This window comes from Chelon labrosus (genome assembly GCF_963514085.1).
Source record: "Chelon labrosus genome assembly, chromosome: 9".
Classification (NCBI taxonomy): domain Eukaryota; kingdom Metazoa; phylum Chordata; class Actinopteri; order Mugiliformes; family Mugilidae; genus Chelon; species Chelon labrosus.
The window spans coordinates 9,033,895-9,055,682 of record NC_140359.1 but is presented as its reverse complement, the minus strand read 5'-3'; the positions used below and the strand labels follow the sequence as shown (position 1 = coordinate 9,055,682).

At 41.8% G+C, this 21,788-nt stretch overlaps 1 protein-coding gene across 8 annotated transcripts in view; it reads left to right on the top strand.

Annotated features, from left to right (window-relative positions):
* The first annotated feature begins 11,695 nt into the window (after positions 1-11,695).
* Positions 11,696-21,788, top strand: part of ncor2 (nuclear receptor corepressor 2) — an 88,725-nt gene continuing 78,632 nt past the window's right edge. For 5 of the 8 annotated variants that reach the window (XM_084550873.1, XM_084550871.1, XM_084550870.1 and 2 more), the window contains exon 1: positions 11,696-12,509. The gene's annotated coding sequence lies outside the window, so the exon portion shown is untranslated. Of the gene's footprint in view, positions 12,549-12,654; positions 12,707-21,788 lie in introns of those variants that run through there. The other 3 variants (XM_084550868.1, XM_084550867.1, XM_084550869.1) reach the window with 3 other exon arrangements.

The following is a 21,788-nucleotide window of genomic DNA, read 5'->3' as shown; positions in this document are numbered from 1 at the left end:
ATTCACAGGATGTTTAGTCTAGAAAGCCGCTCCAAATTATGACCCAGATTAATTCAACTCTGTTTATACAATAGTGTTGTGTAAAAATGTGCAGGTATGAAAAAGAAAAACAGGGAGGGGGGATACTCACTGGCTTGGGTGTGTGCTCCTGCTGTCAGCTGAGGAGCTGGAGCATAGTTTCAGTGACTGAAGTTGGCTCCTTAATTCTATTTGCCTCTCAGGGGAACCTCCCCCAAAACCTCCGACACACATTTCCAGAGAGCTTTGTTCGGCAAGTGAGGGAGGATGGGATGGGAGGTGGAGGGGGGGTTTACTCCCAGCTCCCACTGAGTCTGGACAAGACACATAAATCACACACAGACACATATGCGTACACAAGTATTGCCATGTCATGTGGGGTCCGGTATCTGGGTGAGGGGCCACTCTTCTTGTATTTAGATTATGTGTCTGAAATGTTTAGAGGGAGCTGAAAGTGAAGAAGGAAGAGAAGGAAGGGGAGGAAAAAAAGAGGGCTCATTCATTTTTGTATATAATAATGATAATAATACACTTAATGTATGTGAGTGGTATATATGCCAATGAAAAATGTGTGCGGAAAAAAAAAAGAAAGAAAGCGTTCTCAGGCCGGCTGACGCAAAGCAAACCTGAGACCAGGTTTTCCAGCTTCACTGTGGCCTGAAGCGTCAGATGGTTTGTTAGCTTGCAAGAATCCAGCTGCCTTGAAATGTAACAGTTGTTTCTCTCTGCATTGCTATGAGATGTTACATGTCTTCTACTCTGAGTCCTGAATGTGATGGATACGGTGTTGCGCACATTAACATCATGACAGCTGGAGGAACTTTCTTCCCCACGGTCATTTAGTGGTAAATCTGGAAAATGTATAAATTGTGTGTTTTAGATAAGAAACATTAATAAAACTGTAGTATATTCAATGTTTTACAATCTAGTAGAATCCTCAGAGATGTACCTCAGATGACCGGCCTTGTCTGCCGTGCCTCATAGAGACTCTTTTGTGTAACCATGTGCTCTCGTTGTGGGTTTAAACGCATCCACTTAGTTCAGTATTCTCCTTATTCTCATTTTGGAAAGGACACGCATGGGGTTGATTAAAGCGTGATCCTTTGAGTGTTAGCCTCTGCAAAACCAAAAATAGATGAAAGAAAAATTAGATTGGATCAACATGTGAGTTTCTTCTAATGTAGAGAATTTGTTAATATGTCTGGGTAAAGCTCACAATAATGGGTATAGCATAAAGTTTCTATAGTGGACTGAAGTTGGAGCAAACCAGTTCAGAGAACTCAATGAAGGTGACAAACCAATGGGAAGATCTACCATTTTTTCTCTCTAGGGCTTTTTTTTTCCCTATTTGCATTTGCGCAGCCAATTGGAACTTGCCAGCCAGTAATGTCTCTCGAGTTAGATTCATGGTTGCACGTCACGGCTGTCCTATGCTGACGTATACATTCCCAGAAGTGTCATACATCGCGGTAACGCAGACCACAACAGCTGTGATTGGTCCGAAATACCCTTCGTCGCCGACGTCTCTCTGTGCTCTCAAGACCAGAAACTTTCTCCTTCCCTCTACCTTCCGCTCAAATATCTTTTCTCTTTTCTTTGTTGCAGTGGTTTCACTTACACCAGCTGTTGTTTAACTTTTATTAACTCCATCATGATCTGCTCACACAGAGAGACACTGCTGACTGGCGTTTCGTCAAGCGTAATTACAGAATGATGTCGACACACCGTTACGCACGTATAAATGCTTTACCCTGGATAGCCCACTACAGCGTAGGCTCTCTGTAGATCCTTTTAGGGAGTATAAACCAAGCTTTAATTCTGTGAGGCATCTTACAACAACATTGTATATCATCTCAATAAAACCTGGACTTAATTCGTCTTCGTTTTGTTCTATTTTTTCAGGCTAATGTTAGGACCATGTTGTTTGCATGGCTAACTTTTTGCCAATGTTTACTCAGGTCTTATAAAACAGCTTGGGCTTGTTTGTTTGAACAATCAACCTACAATCTCTTCTGGACAAAGCCATGTACACTTACAGTATATTTCTGAAAGTTTTTGTTCTTCTGGCAAAGTATTGAGTCTGAAGGAGGAGATCTAAGAGATCGCTCTCAGTTCCTTCAGTGCACACACACAAAGGATACAAAGTAAAGCCCAAATCGACAATGCCCGGATCGACAATGTGTGAAATACAACACCAAAAACTGTATATTTCCGCCAATATTACACTGTTTGATACGGGGGATACGTTTGTGTTCAGGCAGCCTCCTTCAGACTGCGTCTGCTCCACTGCTGGTCCCAGCCACAGATCCAGACAACAGCTGGAAGCCAGACCAGCAGCTCCACAGCCAGAGGCAGGCCAATAGACCAGCTCCTCCAAAAACCACTGAGAGGAAAGACCGGAGAAGGTGGAGCCACTGCTGTGGGGGAGGTGAAATAAGGAGACTCCGAATGAGGGGGGAGAAAAAGCTATTTTAGCTGCAGTGGTTGATCCTAAAATAGGATTGGTACGAATCCTGTCCTGTAACGACTTAAAATTGTGAAATGTTTACACTGTAACCGGTTAAAATGGAGGTTTAAGCACAATTGATTGCTTAGCTGTGCATTGCCGAGCTGTCAGTCTTTGCACGTTTAGTCCGTCTCTTCCTATGATTGAATTTCTTCTGAATCTTCAAGTCTTCACTTTGCTCATCATCTTTGTTCGCAGTTTCAGCTTCTTTACTTAGCTGCGCTTCAACTGTCTCTTGAATTTCTTTCAGCACATTATTTACTTTTCCTCATTAAAATTGATTATTTTCTAGTCCTTGTAGGAATCCCTCTGGTGTTTGGTCAGACGGCTGGCTTTCTCGTTCCACTAATAAATAAATGCAGCACTGCCATGAACTGGTGAGAAAGGAGCTATAGATGGATGAATCTTTACGACTCTGGTGATCCCTTGATTTTCCAAAGGAATGCCACGCCAACTAATTCCATTTCCACAAATTTCAGACGTTTTGATAAGCAATTGGCATACCTAGCCAAAGTGGAAAACACTGTAAACATCAGTATTCAGGAGTCATAGTGAGTAAATGCTGTCACGCTCATGTTTGGGTTAGGCTAAAAAAACACTGTGTCTAAGGTCAGTATCACTGCGCTACTGGTATGTCTTGGTTCAGCTATGCAAAGGCATAGCAAAGGCATGAGTTTGATTTAATCCAAACAACCTGTACTACGGATATTAGTGATGAATCATGGTCATCGAGTGTGTGTTTATAAAGCAATGCATTGACTCAGTTCAGTGCTTTGAACCACCAAATCCGGTTTGTGAATATCTGTTGAACCTTTTGTAAATGAATGTGTTGATAAAGAGTGCATTAATGTGACTGAAATGTACAAAATGAGTACGGCAGAGAATGGGTGGCGATAAGGTGTCTGCTCCCACCCCCCACACTCCCATTACAAACACACACCCACAGACACCACTCTGCAGCCTCCCCTTCCAAGGCATGGGGATCCATAAATCCTGTCACAGTTCCCAGACAGTGACAAGCCTGGCCTTTGCCTCTCTTCTAAATCTCTCTGACTCATCCAATGTACACAAACCTGCAGATCAGCCTGGATCTCGCCAGTTTTTTCCTCTCTAACGTCAACAGGGAATAATGAGCAAGAGAATGTAAATACTTGATTAAATATGTATTAGCTGGGGCGATGACAGCCCTCTGGGTGGATCGGGCAGGTGTGCGTTTGTGAACGCGTGAGCGGCTTCATCAGAGCGATATGAGGAGACAGGGGAGGGGACGGGCTGACATTTTGCCTGCAAGAACATGCATTCAAGGGATGATATGGATAAGATAACACATAAATCTTGCCGTTCCTCATCACTGACTCGAAGCGTATTTTACAGCCTTTGAGACGCGATGGAACATTTAATCATGAGCCCTCCGATTGCCTCTGAAAAACAGGTTCTGGGAAGAAATATGAAGAAACGCTTGTCGGTCACGTGAGAGTATGTCTTGCATTTGATATTCAGGAGGTGACTTGAAGACTTGAGATCATGTGCGAGGTGTTAACCAGCTCTTGGAGCTTCCAGTGCCGGCTGACGCCTCCTCAAAAGAGCGTCATTAATTAACATGCCATTATCAGAGCTGAATGCTGGCTGGGGGAGATTAATGCTGAAAGGAGCTGCTAGTGGATTAAAGGTCACATCCTGTGTGTTAATCACCCAGCACCCCTGACCTCTGGAAGGAAACACAGTAGAATGAGCACATTATTGCCACCAGGATGAGCACCAATCAAGACCTGCATCAAAATAGGGACTGGTCCTCTGGTCAGAAACAAACAGTAAATAATGGATGGTGAGGTGTAAAAGAGTTTTTTGTGCAAAATAATAACAATGAGACTGAGGTGAAGATGCCACTTGGAATGGTGATGTTAATAGTTTCAGAAGATTCAAATCGTTGCAGAGGTCGCTGGGTGCAAATCCTCTCCAAGGCAGCAAGCATGACTGCTGTTGTCATGTTACACTGCAGCACATAGGCACACGTCCAGGCTGTCATTATCACTGTGTTATTTCAAACCAAAGATACACTGTGCACCGTATGAGCTTTTCAGCATGTACAGTGTATTGTTCGCGTCCTTCACCGTCTCCTGTCTGTCTCTCACGGGCGTAAACACACAAAGAGCCCGTACGAGCCTTACACATTACATCCTCAGTGTGAAAAGCCTTGAGGACCTTCCAGGGTGGATGGATTAATTTCTGGGTGTTCAAGGGAGAGCGCTCGCAGGCAGGATCTGCGCTTCTATATCATATTTCTGCAGCCCACTCACACCTCCCACTCTCCCACATCTGACACGAAGCTCTCAGATCGGATGTGACTCACCAGCTTTAGCAGTGGAAGGCTAAATTCTCCTTCTGTAACTCTCTTACGATGACCGCTCAGCTCCGTAACTGCCTCTATTTTTATCACAAACCAAACAGTCCGTTGACAAATGGAGAGAATAACCAGCAAATGATTCTTCAGTTAAAATAAGTTGAATCATTTGTTGCAGTTGGGATACAGAATAGTAAAAGATTAGCTTAATCTAGACCTTAGTGATAATGATCTAATGACATGTATGTGTGTCACAGGGGTGCAGTGAGTAGTTTGACATTTAATCATTCATTCTTCTGATTACACTTTTCCTCTGAGTAACACTTTCCATGCTTAGTTGTGACAGAATGCTTTAATAATGCAGTATTATTACTTTCGCTAAAGTACAAGATGTGAACATTTCCTCCATCAGTGGCAAGGGGAGAGAAGTCGAGGTCGGGTGAAAAAAGGGGATGCACACTGTGACTGCTCACGGAGCTTTGTAGATGCTTACTGAGCGACATCTACTCTCAGAGGACTCTGTATTCCTGCATCAACGCTTTCGAGGATGCAGGCGCTTGGTTCATTGCTCGTTTGATGGACTATTTTACCTCCTTTCCGAGCAGGGCTGCGAACATTTTGACCTTGGTGTCAGCACAGCTAGACAGAAGCTGCTGAACAGGATTTTATCCCTCTTCCTCAAGGACGTATAGCCTACAGCAACTCCCTCTTTGGGGCCTTTTCCTCATGTTTTTTTGTAAACGAATACTAAATCTTGCATTTCCTACAATTTGTTCCATGCACATTTACAGTGATACGCATAATCCATTCTTCCCAAAGTGTGCACTATCCTATTGCATTGTATATGAGGCCTTTGTCTGCTACAACCATGTGCGAGTGCGTAATTTGAAGTGTGAAACATGCCGATATGCAATATGTCCCCTATCATAACTGCAGCTGTTGTGTTTGTGCTGCTGCTCGTCTACCACATTGATCCAGGGTGAAATATCTTAACATTCACGGTCTTAAAGGATGACTTTTCAGGCTCTGGCCTTCCATCTGCTTCCACAGTAGGGTAGACGTTTACTGTTTTTTGACTGAAAACAATTTTGACTGGATTTGTTTAATTATTTTTTGGTTTCCATTATGTACGGCAGCTCAGTGAGATTTGAGTGTTTAATCACGTGCTTTATGGCTGGAAGGCTAAATGGAAGCCAATCCACAGGGAGCCACAACGCTGCACCTACAGCTAGGAGTGGAGCTGTTAAATCTGTGTAAGCTGTGTGGAACAGCTTAAAAATAGCTCAGTCTTCCGTTGGCCTGTCAGGATCTGAGTCTTGGTCGCCGCAGTTCGCAGGAGAGCTGCATCTGCTTTTTCGGTGACTCCTTTTGGTTTTCTGACAGTTGGGTGTAACCAGGTTGTTTGTCAGTTAAAAGGCACAGCTGAGAAGTCGGTAGCGAACTAAACTCTGAATGCCCTCTCTAAGGCTCACTGTACATCAGAGGTGTGCGATGTATATGTCGCGGCACAGTGTCAAGGTTTAGCTTTGAGGGGAGAGACATTCACTCGGCTTCGTGTCGTTCTCTGTGAAGCTGGGATTGCTGTGCTTTCCCAGTCCAAACACCTCAGAGAGACAGGTCATGTTATTGGAGAATGTCTCCGAGGGCAAATCTGAATTCTTGACTCGATACAAGGAGTGAAATCCTCCTTTGTGTGATCAAAGTCTAACATTTGCTTAGCTGACACCGGAGCAGCTGAGCGGAAAAAAATGGGGACTCGTAGATGGAGAGTGATTGACAAGGATTTTATTCTGTGTCTTTCTGCAGCTTGTTCGAGTGTCGAGCTTCCTCCTTTCAGCCTTTGCTGCTAAAAAGCCATTCCCTCGGGGTGTCTTCCTCTGCCAGCACAGACACTGCCACTATCTTGTGATCTCACTGCAAAAAGCAGATGAAAGATCATCCTCAAACACACGCACGGAGAGAGAGAGAGAGAGATAGATAGATAGAGAGATAGAGAGAGGGATGTGTGAGAGATTACTTCAGTCACAGTATCTACTATTGCACTGTTTTTATCTCTGCTCTGTTATCAGCTCCCTCTAGGCCATAAGCTGGAGCTGACATTTCACCTCATTTCTGGTGTAAAATTCTTCCAAGGTCTTATTATCTGTATCACATGCCTTGTTTTAATTCTACTACTCTCTGCTACAGTACTTCCTGCGCCTTCATACTTACAGTCTGTGTGTAGGAATCCTTTAAAATCCCTGTACTGTTTACAGCACCTCAAGCGTGCCTACACCTGTGCAACGCATTGCTTATGAATTGTCATTCTGTTGTCATTCTCTTAGATCATCACTCCATGCGTCATCGGTGTTTATCTTTTCGCCATCCACCCACAGAATGAGAACAAAGGTGCCGTGTCCATGTAGGGAAATAACTAATGCAAATGTCCATGCCCTGTTAAATGTACTGTACACTATATGCGCGTCATAAACAGCTGCAGCAATGTGCTGAGTGTGTTTTGTGCTGTATGTTGAGTTACCCCCTGCACGGCTTGCCTAAAGTAACCCATCCCCCAGCCGAGACATTTTTGCTCTCTATGTGTGACTACATTACACCGGCGTACCATCCCCCCACTAAAGTGAGCCTTCTGAGCAGGTCCCTGGGGTGGGTGTCGGTGTGGAAAGCAGACCTTTTTCCCTGTCCATGGGATGTTATTGATGAGGTGAGGTAATGGATCCCCCCGCTATGTTCACAGGGACACTGAGGATAAATCAGACAGTGGGTAAGACCCAGCCAGCCATTCTACCTCTCTCCAGACTCAACTGCCATTTCATTAGCTTTATTTATGGGGGTTCTGCACTCTTCTGAACCCCTCCCCTTTCCGTCCTCCCACTGAAAATGCTGCTATTCTTCTTCCTCCTCTTTTATATGGTGCTATGGCAACCTACATACACCCCAATCCTTCTTTCCTCCCCTTTTTTTTCCTGGAATACTAGTATTATCCCCCCCACACATTATTCCTGGAACTAGTCCCTGTCTAAGTCTATTTTATGCGATTGTGGTCCTAGAGCCGGTTATCTTTCAATGGACAAAGAGCTGGACAGATAGTGATGTGCACTTAAGTGTTGAAGGGCTCAGCCCTGGCTGGGCTTTTAACATTAGATGCAAGTCCACCCAGCTCAGCACTTCCTTCAGAGCCGTATTTGAGTTGGCTGATCAGCAACAATTCACCTCTGGGCTTACTGCTCAGCCACTCAGCGAGGAAACCGCAGCCCAAAAACAAGGGTTTGTCCTTGAGGAAAGAGAAAGGTTTTCCTTATTTGTCCTTGCTAGAAAAGATTAGTCGAACTTGTATCGTCAACCACGATCCAGTGTCTTTTCCTTTCTGTCTGAGCTGGTGTTCGGTTTATTCTGCTTGAATTGAACAAGCTATCACCTCGCTTCTATATCCATTCCAGCAGAATACCACTTTGATTCCCTTGAGGTCTATCGTGACTATTACTCCTCAACTACCAAGGCTTTATCACACAACCCAGTATCACACACTGAGGAAAGTCCACAACACTGTGACCCAGTTTAATCTGTAAAAGGCATCAGCGTTATTGCTGTTAGCGCTGGATCTAATCAGACAGAAAAACTCTCGTCTGCCCTTTTGAAAAGCTTTAGCAGTACCAAAACTGAATCCATATGGAAATGTTGATGTACATGCATAATATATGCTGTCTCATGAGTCTGAATCCAATTTATTTAAAGCACTGGAACCTGGAATAGACATGAAAGGCACTGAATCATGCTCTCCTCACATGAGTTTTCCATTAGAAAGAAAGGAAAGGATTTTTTTTTTTTCATTTCACGGTGAACATTGATGTCATGACGGTCATGCTGGAACATGTCCATACAAGGTCCACTTTTGTGTACTCCGCATGAATTCATGCAACCTAACAGATGGTTGACTGAGCTAAGCTCCAGCGATGCTGTGCCACTGCCAGTTTCATTACAGGGGTTCAGTTGGACATTAGACAAGTGAGAATATGTCTGTCACGCCCATGGCTGCCTGTGACTCAGAGGAAACTCAACCACAATTTACTGCACGAAAATAGAGACATACACGCCTCTATACAGGCATTAAGCATCTAAATTTGATATCGAAGAACATACAGAAGAGTGCGAGACAAAAAATTAAGGTAAAATTTCAAATCATTTGTATTCTTTCCTGATTCAAACCCATTTCAGTAATTAAAAAAAGCTGTTAAACCACAAGGCTATGTGATGTAACAAAGACAAATCACATTTTCCAACCTTGTATTACATGCGCGTGAGGCTGGAAAGACTCATATTGTGTCTCAACAGTCACATTTAGTCTGCATATGATCTTGATAAAAGGAAGGAAAGGAAAAAAAAAAACGGAAGAAAAGCGTGCGTTGGCCGTGGGCCAGGTGTGGACAGACTCAGGAAGTTAAGCCGGAATTCCAACAATGCAGGCAGTCGTTAGGCTCTTCAGTGAGGTGCTGCCATTTCTGCTCTCAGTACTGTCTTTGTCCTACCTCCTCATTTTGGCGAGGACGAGGCAGTTAGGTGAATAAATTTCAGCCCCGACTTTGCGTTGTAATCCTAGACTGATTTATGAACGATACTGGGAAAAAAGCATTATGATTGAGCAGATTTCTCTCGCTTTCTGTCTGCCTCTGCCTTGAACAGAGAAAGATCATTTTCCCAGGCTGGTTGACTGGAGCCAGGTCGTGACAATAATAAATACCAGCAGTGGCAGAAAGAGTTATGTCTCAACTAAAAATGTACATCACAGCAAAAAGAGGAATGTAATTATACTAGTGTTATTAATAGAAACACATCCGCACAGCATCCATCACCTTCAAATAAGTATCATGTTATTAATAAAACACCCAATTTCACTACGTCCTATTTCATGTTTATTGGTACATAGTTTCTGGTTTAAATATGCTTGATTCAAATTAGTCAGCAGAACATGATTTAAGTCATACTCTTGAAGACAACAGAAAAGTAATAATGTGTTTCTAATCAGCCACATTTTTAAAGGACGGCACCAGCTCGAGAGTATTTGAAATTGTAATCAAAGCTGTTCATTCATAAAGGGGAGCTCCATTAATCTAGCAGACTCCGGATGGCAGCTCGTCTTTTAAGAGTGCTGTTTTGATGAGGATTTTCCCTCCAGCCTCCCGTCTGTTCGAAAGGATTTTCTCTTGTTTGTCTTTTTAGTTCAGAACTGTAATAACTGTCTGCAGTGCATCTATCATCTGATGGCCTTTGAGATCTCCAAAGTCTGTTTATTTGAAGCACTCACTTTCGGTGGCTCCTTTCATGCGTGTCTTTTGAAATAATCCCCTCCAGTTATTTTAGTAACTCGTATAAAGGGTATCTCTGGTGTTTCCCCCCAAAGAGGTTGCAAATGTTGTTGTTTTTTTTTTTTTTACAACCATAAAGAGTTTTTTTGTCCAGACGTTAAGAATTTACGAGATGGGGGAGTTTTGGATCTTTGGCCTTTGTCTGAAGCTTTGTTTAATCTGGGTGCAGATGAAACACAGCTGCTGACATCAAAACTGCCAAGTGAGGAACATTTGTGCACTATCGCCAAGCTGACAAATTGGGCATTGCAGAGATAGGGGACAGATTATGAAGACGTACGCCTGGGTCTGAAATAAACAGTTATCTTTCTGCTCTGCAAGGGCTGGATGAAGAGATGGTGGTTCCACTCATGGTTAGAGGGGGTCTTCCAAACCACGGAGCAGAAAGAAAAACTTGGGGAGGATAAACAATCCCATCTGACATCATAAGGAAAGCTGCCGCTGAAATGTAGGTCAAGATATAGCCTGTCTGAATTGTGCCAGATAGTTTTACGCCAAAGTCAAGTTGCCAGTGTCTCGACCAAGTGGAATCACATAATACATAAACAAAATTATACAGTATAAATTGAACAGAAATGAATTACCATAGCCAGTCAAAACATGGATTGTGATTGCGGTGATTTTTTCTAAAAGCCTGCATAGCTGTGTGAAGCAGGGGGAGAGAGAGTGAATGGTTTCAGACCATTTGCAAGGCCACTGGCTTCAGCGGAGTCATCAACCATGTACACAGCATGGGATGTTGTGATCTCCCAAATACCATCCTTCAACGTTAAGTCACTGTATTCACAGCTTGTACTTCTCCATGGGAATCAAGCAGCACAGATGTAGACTTCCCAGAGTGTCGGTGAGCTGACCCTTTCTGGGGTTCAGACTGGAGCGGGGAAGTTGTGAGGGGTGTGAAACAAACAGTATAGCAGCATCTATCTATCTATCTATCTATCTATCTATCTATCTATCTATCTATCTATCTATCTATCTGATGACTGGGTTAAATGCTGATTCCTCCCCAACACTGTCACACATGCTCATTTACATATTAATACACAAAAACCCAAAACATTGTACAAGCTTATTTGACTAAAATTGACATTTGCGCTATAGGATCTTTGCACAACATTCTGTACTACTTTCTATATATATATTTTTCACTATAGGTATCTGCAGAACCTTTGACAGCGTCGTACAACCCTCACGCAGCATAATATTTATGCTTATACAAGTCCTGTATAATAACAGTGTTCACTCATTATAGTTGTATACTGTATATCAGTAACAATGTATATTCACTATACAGTTAAAGCTCCCACATATAGATCTTCTGTTTATCTGTTCTTTTGTGTATTCTGTGTCATAATATCAAATCAAATCAAGACTCAAGAGTCAAGTCATACATACTGTCACTTTCACAGTTTGTTAATGAAAACATACAGGGGTGTGAAATGCTATTTCTCCTGGTCCCACCATGCTACATGCTGTATATGCTGGCAGGATAATAACTACTAATACTACTGCAACTACTGTTGCACTACTTTCACTACTCTAACTACTTCTACAACAATACATTACGACACACAGAATGCAAATTTCATATGTAGGTACAGCTGTTATTGGAAATTAAATATGTTTCCATCTTATCTGTCATGGCTTTATTTGTCATGTGTATATGTAATAGATGTGGTTATAGTAGTAAAGGTAGTATAAGTAGTAGTTGTCTGTGTCATATCTGCATATATGTTGCAGGGTGGGACAAGGAGAAACAATATTTTACACCTTTGTACGTCTTTAATCATATTTTGGAAGCGGCAATAAACACGACTTGAAGCTTAGATTGAATCTTGAAACAGTCACATGTTTATGTGAACATAAATATGTACTGTAAAAAGTAGAGCAGAGCCTAAGACCCAGATTTGTGCTTTGCTTCCTTATAAAAATCACAGACTTTGACACCACGTCTATCTTAACACTGGATTTGTTGTGAGCATGGGAAATGTGCAGCCCTTGAGTAAAAGAGGAGGGGCGAGAGAGCCTGCGGACCTATGGAGAGAGAGAGAGGCGGTTCAGCCCCGCTATGGTCTCAGCAGCAGCGGCTCAGGGAGTAGTACCAGACCACTGTGTTGTGTAGGAGGAGAAACGACATTGCCGAAAAACCGCTAGCGGAACAAATGAAAACGAAAACTACTCTTTCATGTGGACTAATTCAGAGGAGGGACACCCAATCGAAGTGAGAAGATCTTTAGGCAAAACCAGACAGACTCACGAGGACTGTGGCATTTGCTACTCAACGGTAAAACCGCCGAATGGTTTCTCTTGCCCCGCCGCTAAGGTTAGTCAGCTTCCATTGCTGGCTGTCCGTGGGTTTGGGAGGGGGGGTGTCGGGCTGTTCTGTTGTTGGATGTCGGGGTCCGGCTATTCTTTGGAGGAGAATCGCACACATAGCAGCGTTGACCTATTTGAGACTGTACGTTACGCTGCAGTTACACGGTTCGTCAAACCTTTAGTTAATGAAGTGTTAGAGAACTGATCGACTATCTGATTACTCGCCTTGCCACGGTGCCTCTTGTCGACTGGCTATCGTCTCCTAGTTAATTATTTTATAAATCAGGAACACGTGCTACATGGCTAGGCTAACCTAGCTAAGAGCTAACGGAGCTAGCTACCTACGCTAGCTGTCAGAGCTGCCGATTAATTAACGCCATTTGAATTGACCTGCATTGATCTGACATTGGTGTTGTCTGTTTCAATACGTCATTTCACACATAATTCCGCCATTATCCATGGTTAATAGTGACTGTTAACTTTCTGCTGTGTGCCAACATATCCGGCTAAGTGGTTTAGCCTGCTAACTTGGGTATGCACAAAAGCGCCCGGTTTGTAAACAGTGCTTTTACATGAAGTTGACTTAATGCGCCGTATCGACAGCTAACGTTAGCCGCTAACGTTTTGGGTAACTGTCAGATGAGTGATAGGATGTGGATTTTCAGATTGTAATCGTCTATAACCAGAATGATGTCAACTCACAAAAGATACAAGCGAAAATGGGGACGGTAGAGAGTAGCGTTGTGTTGTGTTGCCTCAGACTAATACGTTGCTATTGCGGCAGTTCACTTTTCGTGAGATTACTTTATCAGTCACTGCTATAGGCTAATGATTTTATACCATCGATAATCGCAACTCCTCTCACCCATCTCTGGTTCTTGTATTGTTGTTGTTTGTTTCACTCAGCTGCTCAGTCACTACAAACCACTTCCACAGGCAGTACTTTTTGACTGTTGCAGTTTCAGATCATTTCCTGCTCTATCATCACTGCGTCTGGTTATGATTTAAACTGTGACACAGGCTTTTAGGAACAGTGTTTTGTATTAGTCCGTGCAGTCACTTGCCAAAACATTAGGTGCACTAGTAAAATTGAATGCATTCTAACATAAAAGTCAATAAAAGTAACTTGTGTCATTGAAACACAATACAGTTCACAGCCTTTAAAATGAAAACACAGTTGAATCATCAGCTCTTTCAGTTATCCCTCCTAAGATTTAGTGCAGGGCTGTTGTATATTTGAATTATTAATTTTCACTAATGTAGTTAATGCTTCGGCAAGTTAGTGTATATAGAATTGCATAAACCTAAATGGTTCCATAAAAGCACCATACTCCAAAATGCCCAAAATCATCCTGTTTATTGAGTCAGTTGTTGTGAAACAGAAGGCACTGAGTCGTAGATGTGATTTAGGGGATGTTTACATAATATTAAATGCCATTGTTGGGTGCTTGATCTGTATTCCTTTTGTTTAAGTTGATTTATTTTGTAGAGGAATTCTTGGAGAAGATTCTGTCAACATTTGTATGGCTGAGAGACTTGTGGCATTGGGACATATCCTGAGATTAAGCCATTCGTTAGCAATCACACAGTGCAGTTACTTGGAACCTCTTGCTGTGTTTGTATAATCAAATGAGAAAAATATATTTTGCCTCCTTATCCCTGGTGGGATATAAATAGGGCTAAAAGAATTCATTTCGGATTCAGATCAATCTCCATTTGAAAGATTTGAAATCTTGCTTCAGTAAAAATCTCTTTCATAACTAAACAGGCTTCTCTCTGAGCTGAAATATTTAGAAAATGTATCGATATTGAATTGAATCAAATCTGGCCCGTGTCAATCAGAATCAAATTTATTCAGGAAAGCAGTAGGGATAGCCAGCCATAAAACATATTTTCTACATCATTGCTATATTCTACATCATAATCATGCACAGAAAATGCAATCGCAAAAGAGTGCCCAAGACCCTGTGAATATTTACACCCGCTGTGCATTCACACATGATGCCCCAGATATCATCAGCAACCCTCAGATTTGTTTGTCAACTCGGTGGCGACGGTAATGATGGCTAGCATGGTAGCTTTCTCCTATCCCACTGGGTAAGTAGTTAGCTTTATTTGATCAGGTTTTGAGATGTCTGTCTTTGAACAGCTGACCTAAATGTGGTAACATATCTGAAAACTATCTGCAGAGCATGTGGTAAATTGTATGCTTAGTGACTTTGGTGAGCTGTCCTTTTTGATTGTGTAAGTCGGGGTTTCCCCCCAGGAAGTGCTTGAACCAAGGTGGTTAGCCATGGCGATAACCTGTAAACAGAATACAGAGTTTGGTCTTTAAAATGAATGTTTCATGTTAGTAGGGATGGTCGTTGTTTTAGCCATGAAAACATCTCTTCCTTTTCCTGGTACATAGCTTAAGTCTAATAGACTAGGGTAAGGCTTCTTATTGTGAAACAGTCATAAATTCCTTATGGCTTGGCCGGTAACATTAGTAACTGCTACTTTCTCAGTGTGTGCAATGCACAAATGTGGACATTACATTTTTTCTTTTTTTGCTGCCAGGTTTTAAATATTGCAAGGAGGAGCTGGCAGATGAACTGACCGCAACCACAAGCAATGGTATTGTGCTTGCATGACAGTTACAAAAGGCACAGTGTGTATGCAGAAATATGAGGAATGCACGTTATGGGAAAAAGAGCAGCCGTTGTATTTCGGGTAATTGACATAGGCATGACATCTATACGCTAGCTTTAGCATAAGCTATGTGGTCAGCGACGCTTTGGTTTGTTTTTGTTTAACTTATGGTGACTCTTGCCTATTAAGGACAGCAATGAGGAAGAAGGAAAGCGTGGGGCTCTACGTAATAGCAGGTGTATAAATAGCACTTTGTGATTACTGTCATGAAGGCCTAGCATTGTACTTAAGAAGAACGTCAACAGTTACTGGGTGGTTTGGGACCGTTATTGATAACTCTTGGGCCACAGTCTTTATGTTTTACACAGCCTATAATCAACATATCCTTCTTATGAAAATGATTGTGAGGTACCTACAAACACTAATGATATAAAATGGCTGGTAGCCCCTTCTCGACCAACCATACATGTACATGTACATGTAGAGAAGTCAGTCACTTCATTATTTTCTACACTAAATGGGGAAATATGTGACTAAAGCAGAGACTAAACCAACTGATCACAGAGTCCATGCCATGTTTGGTCTTGTACTGGTTAGATCATTTGTGGCATGAAAACCGTTTAGCTGGAACACCAACGTAAAGTATTCAGGTATTGTCACAGTGCGACAACAGGTTTGTCTGATGAGGCAGCCCAGAGGGCACAAAAGCCTCCTAATAATCCATAACAGTATGACATTTCTTCCTTGAGTCCACAGAGCTCAAGTCATTGTACTACAATTTCAGCCTAGCAATTTGGATTGCAAGGAGTTAAACGAGAGTGAGGAGATATCCCCCCTTATCCTAAAGGGTAATGGGGGCAGAGATAATCCTGGGCTCTGCGTGGTGCCTCAGGGAGACTGTTTCACTGCTAGTTCAATTTCTACTTGTATTATGAAACACAACACTGTTATGAAAGGGGAAAGTTCTTGCTCGTTCTTTTTTTTGTCCGCGCAAGATGAGTCTTCACGTTGTGTTCTTGTGAGAGGACAAAGCACATGGTGTTAGAGATAAGAATGTTTTGAAGTATACATTTTTAAAAGTGTAAATATGAGGGAAATTTCTACCGCCAGCCCTTTAAGCCATTTTGCAATACTATGCGTACAATAATGTTTGTTGTTAATGTTTAATTATGATCAACTAATGAAAACGCAGTCATGAAAATGTTGGCTGTGTCACACAGTGGTGCTGGCGTATATACCAGCACCACTGTGGCAGATACTGGTATATACACCCATTGTTTTGCTAACACAGTGTCATGCAACTTATAAGTGGCACAGCACTGTCCACTGACAGATACTACATTTTTTGTACCAAACATTGGGCTACTGTTTTGCACAATCTGAGTCTGTTCTTTTATTAGGTGAATGTGACCTGTTCGTGGGAATTCATAATGACCAGCCTGTGTTGGTAGCTAGCAAGGAAGTTGTAGCACTTCTAGCTTTATCATTGTCATCAGTAGAGTTTAAGAGTTATCCTTGGTGCTCAATACCATACTGCACTCTGCTCACAGTAAACCCCATATACCAAATGTTTGTGTTTTGGTTTTAGAAATGGTTCAAGTTTTGCAGCTTAAAAAATTCAGACAAACCAGTTGGTAGCTATGCAGAGCCTTTGGTCAAGTGCTCCAAGACTTCTGTCGGAAGAAAGGCTTCTTAATTTGAATACATTTGGACTGTTGTTATTTTTCAAACTGATTTTAACTACTTGTGCCAGTGTAGCACAAACATGAGAGTGTAGACGGTCTTAAATTGCTTTGGCCCAACTCCAGATTTGGAGCCAGTGACATTTGACTGCATACAGTCCAACTCAACCCGTCTGGTGGCTGCGTCAATGCAACAGCACGGTATTTAGTATTGGATTTAGACTCAACTCAAGCTGAAATTTGTTCGTTTGGATGTGACAATAAACTAGAAGTCAACATCTTTGCCATGTACTTCTCACAGTTATATGCTAGCACCTGAATGTTCAAAGCTCTTTTGATTTAAACAAATCCAACCAGACGTTACTCCTCCAACGGTTTAAAATAGAAATTTAAATCTACTGTAATTTTATCACGTGAGACAATGATTATAGGGGAGTGACATAACATTGGTATACACTGCACCTTCTAAACCCTTAAGTTAACATGCAGAAACCCAAGAGGGAAGTGTGAGGCCGTCGTCATGAAACTGCCTCCTGGACGCATTCCCTCCTCCCACCCAGCTTCCCTCTCACTGAATGAATAACAGCAGCTGTCTAGCATTTCTTGCTCGCTAGTGGACTGCACCTGGTAGGTTTTGTGTGTGGAGAATGTTGTGCGTGACTCAGTGTGGTAGAATATTATGATCAAGCACAGCTGGTCTGTTGCTATGCTTCAAATTATTCACAATCAAAGTGCTATTGAACTGGACTAAGTGCCACCTCAGTTCCATTGGCTGCGTGGGAGATGAAGTTAAGCATGTGTATTTATTATTTGGTGGGGATTGCCTCGTGGGAAAATCTGGTGGTGACATGTTATATAAAGAAAACATCTTTCATACTGGGCCATTATATTTGGACGATTTTTATTTTTCAAACTGATTTTAACAAACATGAGAGTGTTTGAGAGTGCAGGTTCCCATTAGCCTACATCCTCTTAATATTAAGTACACCCCTGTTTTCAAATTTAAGATTCAGTTAAAGAGTGTAGTCGTCTAAGTTGGGTGTGGCCTGTCTGCTGGGCCTCATGGCCTACGGGTTAATGGGGTCTGGAGGTCAGACTGGTTCTACATCTGTCACTCTTTAGAGCTCAAAAAGAAGACAGGATTTATCCATCCCTCGAGGAATTTATTGTGCTTTCGGGCAAGACTTAAATGTTGTTTTTATTTTTGTGAGACACCATAATTTGTTTAGTGTTTTGTTCCATGATGTAACCTTTGCTGGCACTAAATACCAAGATGTGTGCAATTCAGCAATGTTTCATGTTAACGGTGCTTCTTATACTTTTACAAATTGGAAATGGATTAGTTTATTTATGTTGTTGCAAATATGCCATTTTTATCCTGGAGTAGTTGTAATGACATAACAGAACGCTAGAACAATGTTACAATTGTAACAATGTAACAATTGTTATTGAAAGTTGAAACCGTAATCACATTTGATGATATTTCACGCTTATACTTTTAGTGGTGAATACTCTTTGAGAAAAAAACACCCTTTGCTTATTATTTGCCTAAATATCAGCTGCTTTGACATGTTTTTCTGTTTCAGGATCTTCAGTTATCTGTATGTTCGGTTATCGTTCACAGTTTGAAACATTATTTAGACTACTACGTGGCTTCTGTGTAGATGGCTTGCACACTCTGTTTTTAAGCTGTAGTCGACGGCACTATTACCTGATGGCGTGGCAGTTGGTTTGGCAGTCATTGTGTTAACCCTCTTATCTGTCGTGTCTTATGTGTGTTGAAGTTTGCTTTCCTAATTGGTTTCTCTCACTTCTTTTGGGGACTTGCCAGCTTGTCTTTCATAAACACTGTTTATATAGACATACATGCGTGTTAGCCTGTCATTCAAATGAATTATGTTGCATATTCAAATAATGTAAGTTAACAAGTTTCCCGTGTAGTCAGAGCCTTTGGAAATAATCAGTAGCTTTATATTCAAGCCACAAGACTGCAATCAACTGTTGGGTTTTAAGCTTCTCAATTGACCTATTTTTGTTCATTGAACGAGAAGATAATTGTTTAGCCAAATAAGACAAATGCACTACAAGCGGTTGCTTAGTAAACTTCATTGTTTGCATGTTGTTTGAATGAACTCCAAGTTATAGTAATTTGTTCTTCGTTGGGTGTCCCTTATTGATTTCCCTGGCTATGAAATGGAGTTGCTATCAAAACCAGTCACCCATATTTAAACGTACCAACCGAGAGCCAGACAGACGATTAGAAGAGATTAGAAATGGCTCTGTGGTAAGTGATTCACTTGACTCCGTTACGCAACGCAGATGACGCCATATTATAGGACATTACTCTTGTTTGTGTGTGTATGTGTGTGTTACAACTGAGTGTAGCATTGCGTTTATCTCTTTGATGAGCATTCGTACCAGGAATCTGTTACGGCATAGCTTGTTGCATCAAGGCATGTTAGTAACGTCAGCCAAGGGCATACTTCATTTATAACCTTACAGGAGAAAGGAGGGTGACAAGTAACAATGCAAGGCATGAAGGTGTAATTACAGGTTATGTTGGGCCTGTGTTGGAGCAGCTCCTGTCTTGACATGTACACCAGATCTATGACTGTTCAGTTTTGAGGAAATTAGTCTCTCTAAATTGCTCTTAATGTCTAAACATCAAGCTCTTGGTTTGACGTCTGCTCTTTGTAAAGTTTGAACTATTCCCGTGTAAAAACTTCAACAGTAATTCATCATTCAGCCTTGTGTTGAATTTCGGTTGGGTGTTTTGTTTATGTCCTCTGTGTAAACAACACAAGAGTGCATGGACAGCGTTTGGCAGTGTACACATGTGCACACTTTCACAACACACACTGACACCCTCTCATGCATAAATGGAAGCTCTGTGAGGCTGCTATCATGAGGGGCAAACAGAGGCACTCGGGTTGCATGCTGCCATACAGAAGAACATTTCAAAGCTCTTGAATAATTAAGTAGTAGTGCAGAGGAAGTAGGTCAGCTCAGCAGACAAGTGCACTCCTCATTTTTATTTCCTGCTCCTCAGAATGGAGAGCTGAATGTCAGGTGGGCTTTAAGAACAGAGCCAACAAAGAATAAAGAGGGATTCATAAGTTGGGGCCTTATAAATCAGAGAGCTGCTGTCACATTTTGTCCTGCAGAGCTGTGGAGTAGAGGAGTCTGTTGAGAGCAATTTTGTGCATCAGTAATCGACAAATTAGGTCTTTGCATAATGTTAACAGCCTCAAAATAACTTCACAGTAAATAAAGGGTAGAACTGCAACACAAACAATCCTAATCCCTGTTTGACCCATATTCGCGTCACCAGGTTGTGAGTTGGTGATATTTGGTGTTATTTTTTAAGCCTCACCTCCCTTTATTTAAGAACCTAAATGTCTAAATGTTGCCATCTTGTAACCAATTGACCTTATGCTCTCCTTGTGATGTAGCCTCGAAGCCAGTTGGGTGCAGATGTGTTTTTTTCTTGGCATTAGGGCTGCCACAAACGATTATTTTGATAGTCGATTAATCACCGATTATTTTTTTCGATTAGTCGACTAATCGGATCATACGTAAATTGAATGTAAAACATACAGCTTATCGCACCAGCATGAAGCTGCATATAACCATCATTAGTTTTCAGCTTGAAGTGTTTAAGGTATATGCTAACTAAAAATAAAGACAATTAAGATGATAGTTCATTAAACCTTTAACGTTTACAGCTATATGAGTAAGTAGTAAGTTAGCTCTCTGTTCACGCTAATATTAGCAGCTAACTAGCCAGTTAGCTTACCGAGACGACGGTCCCTCTTCATCATTGTCACAAGTAGAGTTGTCACGATACCAAAATGAGTAACCACGATACTCTACCAGACAAAGTATCACGGTTCCGGGTATTATCGCGATATTGCTGCCTTTTTTTATTATTATTGTTTTTATGAACTGCAATGTATTTGTACAAGTTATAAATACTTATTAATTACTTATAATGTTAAGCAAAATTAGTGGTGCCACTGACGACGACACCGTGGCAGACTCGCCGCTCAGGCCCGGTGCTTCTGCCATGGTGAGTGTGTTGTCTCGTGTTTGTGACTGTAAGCCGTGCGCGCATCTGGGCGAGACAGAACTTTAGCTTGTTGTTTGTTTTGAATCGAATTTCTATTGAAGCGGAGCTGTCTTCATGGAGTTCGTTCTTGCCGGCAGAAACACACGAACAGCCAATCAGCTAACAGACGGGCGGACCCAGCGTGCGGAAACAGCCTATCATATCCCCGGACGTCACCAGTAACAGGCAAACAGCCAATCATTCAGCAGCTGTGTAGTTCGGTTGCAGTAGTTGCCATGAGGGTTTGTTTACAAGGGAGACGCGGCAGTGGAAGGTGCCGCAGCAGTTTTGAGAGAAAAACAAAGATTAAAAAAAAAACGACGCGTCGACTATTAAATTAGTTGTCGACGATTTTAATAGTCGACATAATTGTGACTAGTCGACTAATCGTGGCAGCCCTACTTGGCATCAGTTGAAAAATGCCCCATAATGAAATCTAATGGGTTGTTACCAAGTGGCTACACCAGGCTACTATTGATTGGTCTGCTGACCACTAATCAGAGGGTTTCTAGCCTATGTCAAGTCCCAGCTTCCTATGTTACTGCTAGTTTAGACAAACTAAAATTGCACGGGTCCATTCCCATAGAAAAGTGTTTACCTGATTAAGTTAGCATTAAAACTCATAAATGGGATTCTTCGAAAACGTGAAAAGCACACAGTGGACAAGTGAGGGCACAGGAAATTAACGTACATGAATACAGATGAATAGACAAGTAATTTTTCCATTGTCTAACATTAGCACACTGCCTCGCCTCTATCTTACCTCTAGACACTCAGGTTTCTGTTCAAATGAACCCTTGTATTGCTGTTGTTTGACTAACCTATT